At 46.4% G+C, this 8,944-nt stretch overlaps 1 pseudogene; it reads right to left on the bottom strand.

Moving 5' to 3' along the window:
* Positions 1–8,478: 8,478 nt before the first annotated feature.
* Positions 8,479–8,596, bottom strand: LOC126285476 (5S ribosomal RNA; annotated as a pseudogene).
* Between the last annotated feature and the right edge of the window lie 348 nt (positions 8,597–8,944).

Genomic DNA, 8,944 nt, shown 5'->3' with positions numbered 1-8,944 from the left:
AGGCGTAATGCTGCTGAGACAGTTCAGGAAGAAAGAGACTGTAGCGGGTTCGTCTATGCACGGGGAAGTCAGCGCTCGTGCAGTCGTACATCGCACCGGCATTCCATAGACTACTGATTGGTTGGCACTGAGGCATACACTCCGATGCTATCCGTACAAAATGCATCGGCATCAGGAACTGTTACCTGGAGATTTAGTGAAGCGGAGGGCATTTGCGGTGTGGGCGTTTCAAAAGATGGCGGAAGGTGACGGTTGGTTGAGTAACGTGTTGTGGACCGACGAAGCTTATTTCTCGCTCCAACGGTCTGTCAACACCACAACTGTTTGGGCTACCGAAAATCCTAGAACTGTCGTGGAAACTCCATTGCACGACATGAAAGTCACGGTATGGGTTGGATTTACCACATCTACCGTTATCGGGCCTTTTTTCTTCGAGGAAATTTGTGATACTGGTTTTGCAACTGCTACCGTGACGGGTGAGAGGTACGCCGATATGTTGCAGAATCGCTTCATCCCCAGCCTGGCTGATAAACACATGCTGGATCGTACGATGTTTATGCAGGATGGCGCTCCAGCCCATATTGCTAGACGCGTGAAAGATCTCTTGCGCGCGTCGTTTGGTGATGGTCGTGTGCTCAGCCGCCACTTTCGTCATGCTTGGCCTCCCAGGTCCCCAGACCACAGTCCGTGCGATTATTGGCTTTGGGGTTACCTGCAGTCGAAAGTCTATCCTGATCGACCTACATCTCCAGGGATGCTGAAAGACAACATCCGACGCCAATGCCTCACCTTAACTCCCGAAATGCTTTACGGTACTGTTCACAACATTATTCCTCGACTACAGGTATTGCTGAGGAATGATGGTTGACGTATTGAGCATTTCCTGTAAAGAACATCATCTTTGCTTTGTCTTACTTTTTTATGCTAATTATTGCTATTCTGATCAGATGAAGCGCCATCTACCGTACATTTTTGAACTTTTGTATTTTTTTGGTTCCAATAAAACCCCATTTCATTCTAAGCACGTGTGTCAATTTGTATCTCTCTATCTACATTATTCCGTGATTTATTCGGTTTTCAAATTTATACTGACTTTTTGATCATCCGGTACGTTTCGCAGCCTTCACTCACCCTGCCATGTATGGCCCGTGATGGACCACAGTTGTCTTAGCGCCGATTTTGGATGCGTCATTTTGCCATGCAAGGTGTACTTCTACCACGGCGGCACGCGCATAGTTTACAGACTTAACTGTTTCGGAAATGCTTGCACCCTCGGCCTGAAAGCCAATGATAATGCCATTTAAGATGTCGGATAAATCGCTCCGTTTCTGCACTATGGCAATGACTGCTCGGTTTTTCGCGTCTCCCAGACATGATTCATATATCCTCCACTGATGGTGCTGCTAACGATCGTCTGTGAGTGGTTATTGCACATTGACATCGAACAGGGGTGGTGATCACATTAATGTGACTGACTCGTATAGTAGCCGCCGGTCCTTTCAGAAGCAGTACACTGCAGCACGGGCGTAGGACAGTTGTAACGGCTCGGACGAATGGATGCGCGACAGCAGTTGAAATCCGGGCAGAGATTGCAGGCAGCCTGTCACTTTGAACCGTCGGAAGCAGATTACTGAAAGCTGGGCTACCATGTGTCACCTATCGCTAACACCATAGAACAGACGACAGAGACTTGCTTAGTATAGAGCCAGCGTCGACTGGGGCACTGAATGTCATTCTGCGATGTTCAGCAATGAGTCACGTCAGATTGGCAGTCAGACTGGCTCCAACGTATCAGTAGACGACCCGGTGAAAGGCGACAGGGAGCAGCGATTCTCGAGACCCGCTTCTTTACCAACCCCTGGAATTATGTCGTGGGAAACTCTTGGATATGACAATAGGGCTGGAGGAGGCCGCCAGATGCGTGTTGGAGTATTGTGGGGCGCCGGGGTGCTAATGAGACATCAGTCAGTTTACAGTCGCTTATTAGCGAGAGTTTTACGTTCACTGCGTCTTCTTTTCAGCGCTGCCAGGCCAGGAATTTGCAAGCGGAGGCTCTGGCACTGTCTGCGGCCAGCGCTGCTGCTCCGTCGTAGGAGGATCGACGGCAGCGCTTCCTTACAGCGCGGCGTGGCTGTGGACGTGTGTCGGAGCCTCGGCTCCGTAGCTGAGAGCAGCTGCTCCTGGGCCCAGCCCCGTAAGTCCACATGCCTCTGTTACCAGTCGTCGAGATGGCCTGCAGGCGGAAGCCCCCACAGCGGCACGATGAACCGCCCGAGAGGCTGTCCCAGTATACAGCCGGTAAGGCAGTGTTTTTACTGCCCAGGACTGGCGGCACAGGCGCCGTGCTTCCAAGATGGACAGACGGGCAGGTCGGTTCATCATTCAAGGAAGTCACCCTCGCCCTCATCTTCAGGCAGTCATTGTTGTGAGAGGCAGAAGTGCAGCACCAGGGTAGAAGTTCCCTCCACCATCAGACGGCTGTGGACTCGTAGCAGACTTTAAGGTGGCGCCGGATGAGACACTTCGTTGTGGTCTTCAGGGCGTCCTGCAACTGGTAGAGCTGACCTTCAAAATGGTTCAAATGGCTCTGAGCACTATGGGACTCAACTGCTGTGGTCATTAGTCCCCTAGAACTTAGAACTACTTAAACCTAACTAACCTAAGGACATCACACACATCCATGCCCGAGGCAGGATTCGAACCTGCGACCGTAGCAGTCGCACGGTTCCGGACTGCGCGCCTAGAGCTGACCTTCCATCGGTATCCATGATGCAGATGGAATGGGCTAATTCTGAGAGTGAGTGGAAGGAAGCAGAGGGTCAAAGAAATGAGTCTGGAATGTGCTCCCACTTTCTGACTCTTTCAATGTTGTTGGTTGGTCTAATGTTTAACTTCGGAGCTTAAGAGCGTTCCTTTATGTAAAGTTTGCAGCCTGTAAGGCGTTCTTGTGTCATTCATAGGTGGAGCCACTACATGTAGCCTCATTACAGAGGAGCGTCGTGTCTGCTTGGTGCTGTTGCCTGTGTGCTCAATCACGTGTTTTCTGGCGTCCTCCTCCACACCTTAGAGGCAGTAAGTTCCCTCTCTGTTTGTTCCATAGTTGACATTTGTTACGTCACTGTAGCATACTCGTTGGATGTGGTTCACGTTGGATCTTCTGCGGCGGTTTTAACAAAATTTTATTCCTACGCTTAACAACTACCCTGTTGCGCAACAATTTGAAGTCATGATATTATTCAAAATTGAAAGCAACTCTTACTATGCAATAACAGACATCACATTACTAGTTCTATAAATAAAGTAAAAACTGACAGACAAGGAAACAGAACAAAGAACAGAAATTTATTAAATAGTGATCACGCTTTGAAATGAAATGAGAAAGGTACTTATCTCCCAATGAGGATAAACGAACAAAACCAAAACCTTGATCTTTGAGGCAGCTGTACCAACTGAAGTATCTGATATAACAGCAGTTCCAGCGAACACATGTTTCTTTGAAAAGTGCATGTTTTATTCTTCTGCGTACCACTTAAAAACACTTCTTCTGCCTCATCTTTACACAACCAATGACCCACTGGCCAGCAACACCCTTCCCTGTGTGAAACTTGCCGAATTTAGATTCATCGATGTCAACTGCTTTCGGTACGCCACCCAGGAGATCATCACCGCGAACACAATCCGAAACGCAAACTTCTCCGCCGGAGCTCCTCCAGACAACAACGCTGTATCTTGACAAATGAAATTCTGATGAGATAAAAATATTTGAACATTTGTTGAGCCACAGACATGTCTTCGAAATGTCTTCCTCACAGAGTTGGTTGGTTCGTTGGTTTGGAATGAAAGGTACTAAACTGCCACGTCATCAGATCCTTCATCCGTCAAGTGGAAAACTAGGGGTAGTCATCAAAGGAAGGAGGCGAAGGCAAATCCTGGAGCCTAAGTGTAGCTAACACAGTAAAAAAACAGAGATAGAACCCAGAAAAAAGACAGCACAAACAACTCGTTGTAAGATCACCCGAGACAAGGCATTAAAACCAAGAAATGAAAAAGAAAAACCGTTATATTATTCGGTTGTTATGATAGTATACAGTGGCTAATGATAATCGGTATCCATGACGGTCTAAAAAATTTTCTCTAGTATCAGACCTGATAACACAGCGCTGATTACATACAATATAAATTTCTGAGAGACAAACAAAAAAATACTTTACTTACGTATCGAAAGGAATGATACACGACATTCTCTTTACCATCTGCGTCAACATGACACAAATAAAATATAACAAATAAAATATAGTAACTAAATTAACTTCATTTATAAAACGAAAGAAATAAAGATCAACATTCTCATTGGGCTAGCTCCATCTGACTCATTATCAGCCGTCTGATCGCGCCGTTATCAACGTCTACATTCCATGCAAAACCTGCCGACACGTAACTGGACTTTAACCAAACTTCGTAATGGTGCACCTATATCGTCAGTAATATCTAAAGACCGGTATGACAGTATATTACCGCTCACACTAATCTTATTTATATTACCGCTCATACTAATCTTATTTCGATTCAGAAAAAAATGTTAAAAATGTCACGAATTTAATACTGCCGTTATTTCCGTTAGACGAGTTCGTGTTGCTGCAGCTTCGTTGTCTCATCCACAAAATTCACATTAAGAACGGAGAAACCGAATTTTCTGTAGAACAGTACTAACATATAGGCGTTTCTTACCTCCTCCACTGAAGCAATACACATGTTCCTCTTCCCCAGGTACTTGATACTGAGAATTTACTCTGTTATTTGCAGATTCTTCGAGAATATAGGTGTCATCAGTTTCTTCAATGTCGGTGGATTCGCAGTCTGTAACAACGAGTCTTTCAGTTGTTTCCATGGATATGTCTTCATTGTTAAGTTAAACCGTAGCTGCCTAGGGACGGATTTATTATAGAAGTCACTCAGTTCGCTACTAGTCAAGCGAGAATGTGGAAGACCGTTTTCTGTGCAAACTGTTCGCGCACAGTCGAATGATTTGTGTGACAACAACATTTATGACGATTACTGGCAACACTAACACAAGGACAAGACAGCAAGCTTTTTCATAAACACATGGGAAGTTTTGTGTCACAATGAGACTCAATGTAGATAGGTGACTGCCGCAAACCACGTACCGCGCTGAAACGGAGTGCAGAGTAAACGCTACGACAGCGAAGTGAGCTGAAATCAGTACCAATGAGCAGAACAAAAGTAATTTAAACAACACGATCAAGTCAGACAAGCGAGGTGACAGACTGTGTTCGATAGGTCCGCTGCTGTTTTCTATCTACATAAATGATCTTTTGTATAGGGTGGATAGCAATGTGCGGCTGTTTGCTAATGATGCTGTGGTATACGGGAAGGTGTCGTCGTTGAGTAACTGTAGGAGGATACAACTTGACTTGGACATGATTTGTGATTGGTGTAAAGAATGGCAGCTAACTCTAAATATAGACAAATGTAAATTAATGCAGATGAATAGGAAAAAGAATCCTGTAATGTTTGAATACTCAATTAGTAGTGCAGCGCTTGACACAGTCACGTCGATTAAATATTCGGTCGTAACGTTGCAGAGCGATATGAAGTGGGGCAAGCATGTAATGGCAGTTGTGGGGAAGGTAGTTTGTCGACTTCAGTTCATTGGTAGAATTTTGGGAATATGTGGTTCATCTGTAAAGGAGACCGCTTATAGAACGCTGGTGGGACGTATTCTTGAGTACTGCTCGAGCGTTTGGGATCCCTATCAGGTCGGATTGAGGAAGGACATAGAAGCAATTCAGAGGCGGGCTGCTAGATTTGTTACTGGTAGGTTTGATCATCACACGAGTGTCACGGAAATTCTTCAGGAACTCGGATGGGAGTCTCTAGAGGAAAGGAGGCGTTCTTTTCGTGAATCACTATTGAGGAAATTTAGAGAACCAGCATTTGAGGCTGACTGCAGTACAATTTTACTGCCGCCAACTTACATTCCGCGGAAAGACCACAAAGATAAGATAAGAAAGATTAGGGCTCGTACAGACGCATATAGGCAGTGATTTTTCCCTCGTTGTGTTTGGGAGTGGAACAGGGAGAGAAGATGCTAGTTGTGGTACGAGGTACCCTCCGCCACGCACTGTATGGTGGATTGCGGAGTATGTATGTAGATGTAGATATAGATATCCGCGTAACGTAGGCTTCAATGGCGAGACAGCGACTGTCGATCCCCAAACGTGATAGTCATAATAATAACAGAAACACCACAGCGCATTGTGCCAGTCTGTTATGCGGCTGGATTAAATAAGTGAGGTGGTATGACCTGTGTATAGTGTTACCGTTTGTGAAGAGTGTTCAATGTGTATCAGTTCCTAAATTGCAGTGTGAGGGTCATCTTTTGGTCTTTTATGAAACGAATTTCAGGGTTCGTCCTAGAGAATGCATTGTGGGGCCAAAAATTTTGTTTCTGTGTAGAATATGTATCGTTTCGTCTGAATGATTAGATAAATAAATGGTTGCCCTAAGTGTTTACTAACATGAGTGTTGAAAGTGTAGCGGCGAGCACTTGTTGAAACTCCGAAAACTTTGTTTTGAAGAGTTTGCCCGTTTCAAGTGTGCTCCCGGCGGCCTTTAACCACACTACCGAACCACACGAGAGAGCCGTAATTGTGATGGTGAGTCAGATACTCAGGTCTACATTGTCTGATAGTCGATGCTTCTTAAAAAATTGGGTACATTTGATAAAATAAGCTACAACCCTTGTTGACTGCGCTGCTTATATGCGACCTGCAAGTCAGTCTCTTGTCCGTGGTAAGTCCAACTGCCGATACAACCCGAGTTTTTTTTTTTATTTTTTTAGCAGGCCAGCGACCACACCCATTAATGTGTTTGCTGCGACCATTGCAATCGGCGTCACTGAAAGCGAAGCTACATAGGTTGGATAAAAATATCGGAACACCGAGAGAAATGCGTGCTTGAATTTAAATGCAGATGTTAGCCAAGGCTGTAAGTTTGGCTGTTGTATGTGATCACGAAAGGCACCCATACAATGTCCGCCGTACGTTAAAAGAGGCAGTCGTTATCACAACAGCGTTTTGTGTTGGTCCGAGTGCACTATGTCGGACCTAAGTGAATTCGAGCTTGGGAAAATTGGTGATCGCGAGGTGGGTGGTTCTGTAACCAAGGGGCCGAAGTGTTTGCTGTTGCAAGAATCACCGTGCCGACGATCTATAACGCTTCCACGGAAACTGGAGAAACATCAGCCGCTAACAAGCTGCCTGTTGGCTTCTGTCTCGGGTTCTTCGGCTGACGTTTCTTTGATGATTTTTTGACGGATCGCAGCACGAAAGACTGGCGTTGGCAAAGCTTCACCCTCCATTGCTGGTGGTGGACTGACCAACACTGGAGGGTTAAGCTTCCCCCAATGCCTGTAACTCGTGCTGGGGAAAGGTCATGAAAATCGTTAAACAAACCTCGGCCGAAGAATCCGAGACAGAAGCCAACAGGCAGTTTGTCAACAAATGGCCACGAAAGTTTTAACTGTTTTGTATCATCCGCTAAGTCACAATGCGGACGGCGATGTATGTTGAGTGAACACAACGGACGGTCATTGAAGAGAATGGAAACGGAAAATAAAAGGACGACAGCGAATCCTGTCAGCAACAAAAGAACGCGAAGGGAGCTCCATAAGCAGGGAATCGTAGGGCGAGGTGGAATTCCGAAACCATTCATCAGTGATGCAAATGGCTGCAACAGGAAAAATGTGATGCCCGGACCCATGAAACATGGACTGTGCAACAATGTAAAAACGTAATTTCGTCGGATGAGTCTTATCTCACATTGTTTCTAGCTTCTGGCCGAGTTTATGTCCCTAGATGGTGTGGGCTAGGTGACGGTTTGGTCAGACATATCGAGGTATTCCATGAGCCACATGGTGACTCGACAGCGTCGTATTACCGCCACGGATTATATGACTATTTTGGCTGATCAGTCAATTCCATGGTAAAATATTACTTCCCCAACGGCGGTGCCGCGTTCCAAGGCGACATGGCCCCTGTTTACACAACTCTCATCGTCCAGGACTGGCTTCGTGAGCAGGTGGATGAATTGTCGCAACTCCCTTGGTCGCCACAGTCATCAGGTCTCAATATTATTTAGCCTTTGTGTCCTCTTTGGAGAGAATGGTGCGTGACCACTATCCATCTCCATCATCATTACCTGAAGATGCCAGTATTTTGAAAGAAGAATTGTATTAACTAAAAACTAAACTCCTCCCGAACAGGCCATGAAGGCCCAACGGTACCGACCGGCCGCCGTGTCATCCTCACCACATAGGCGTCACTGGATGCGGATATGGAGGGGCATGTGGTCAGCACACCGCTCTCCCAGCCGTATGTCAGTTTCCGAGACCGGAGCCGCTACTTCTCTATCAAGTAGCTCCTCAGTTTGCCTCACAAGGGCTGAGTGCACCCCGCTTGCCAACAGCGCCCGGCAGACCGGATGGTCACCCATCGAAGTGCTAGCCCAGCCCAACAGCGCTTAACTTCGGTGTTCTGACGGGAACCGGTGTTACCACTGCGGCCAGACCGTTGTCAGAATTGTATTAGAATCCCTTTGAAACCATTCAGGACCTGTATCTATACATTCCGAGACGACTGGAAGTTGCGTTGAACGCTAACTGGTTCCCTGCAGCGCATTAGGCACTGTAATGTGTTGTGTTTGTGAGCTTTCCATTTGTCCAACCTCTGTACCTGTCGTACAGACGCTAGCGCCGCAATTCTCAGAGTCGGTTTCCATACCACTAGGGGTGTTCGCATGTTAGAACAAGATGGACGACTCCGACCGCACTTGTCACGCCGTCGGTTGCACACCTGCCATCGCGAGTGAAATGGAGACCAATCAGCAATAACAACAAGAAGGCTTAGTCATCGACTCGCCGCTT

This window comes from Schistocerca gregaria, chromosome 8 (assembly GCF_023897955.1).
Source record: "Schistocerca gregaria isolate iqSchGreg1 chromosome 8, iqSchGreg1.2, whole genome shotgun sequence".
NCBI classification, from domain to species: Eukaryota; Metazoa; Arthropoda; class Insecta; order Orthoptera; family Acrididae; genus Schistocerca; species Schistocerca gregaria.
The sequence above is the reverse complement of the archived record's forward strand: the minus strand, read 5'-3'. Positions and strand labels throughout refer to the sequence as shown.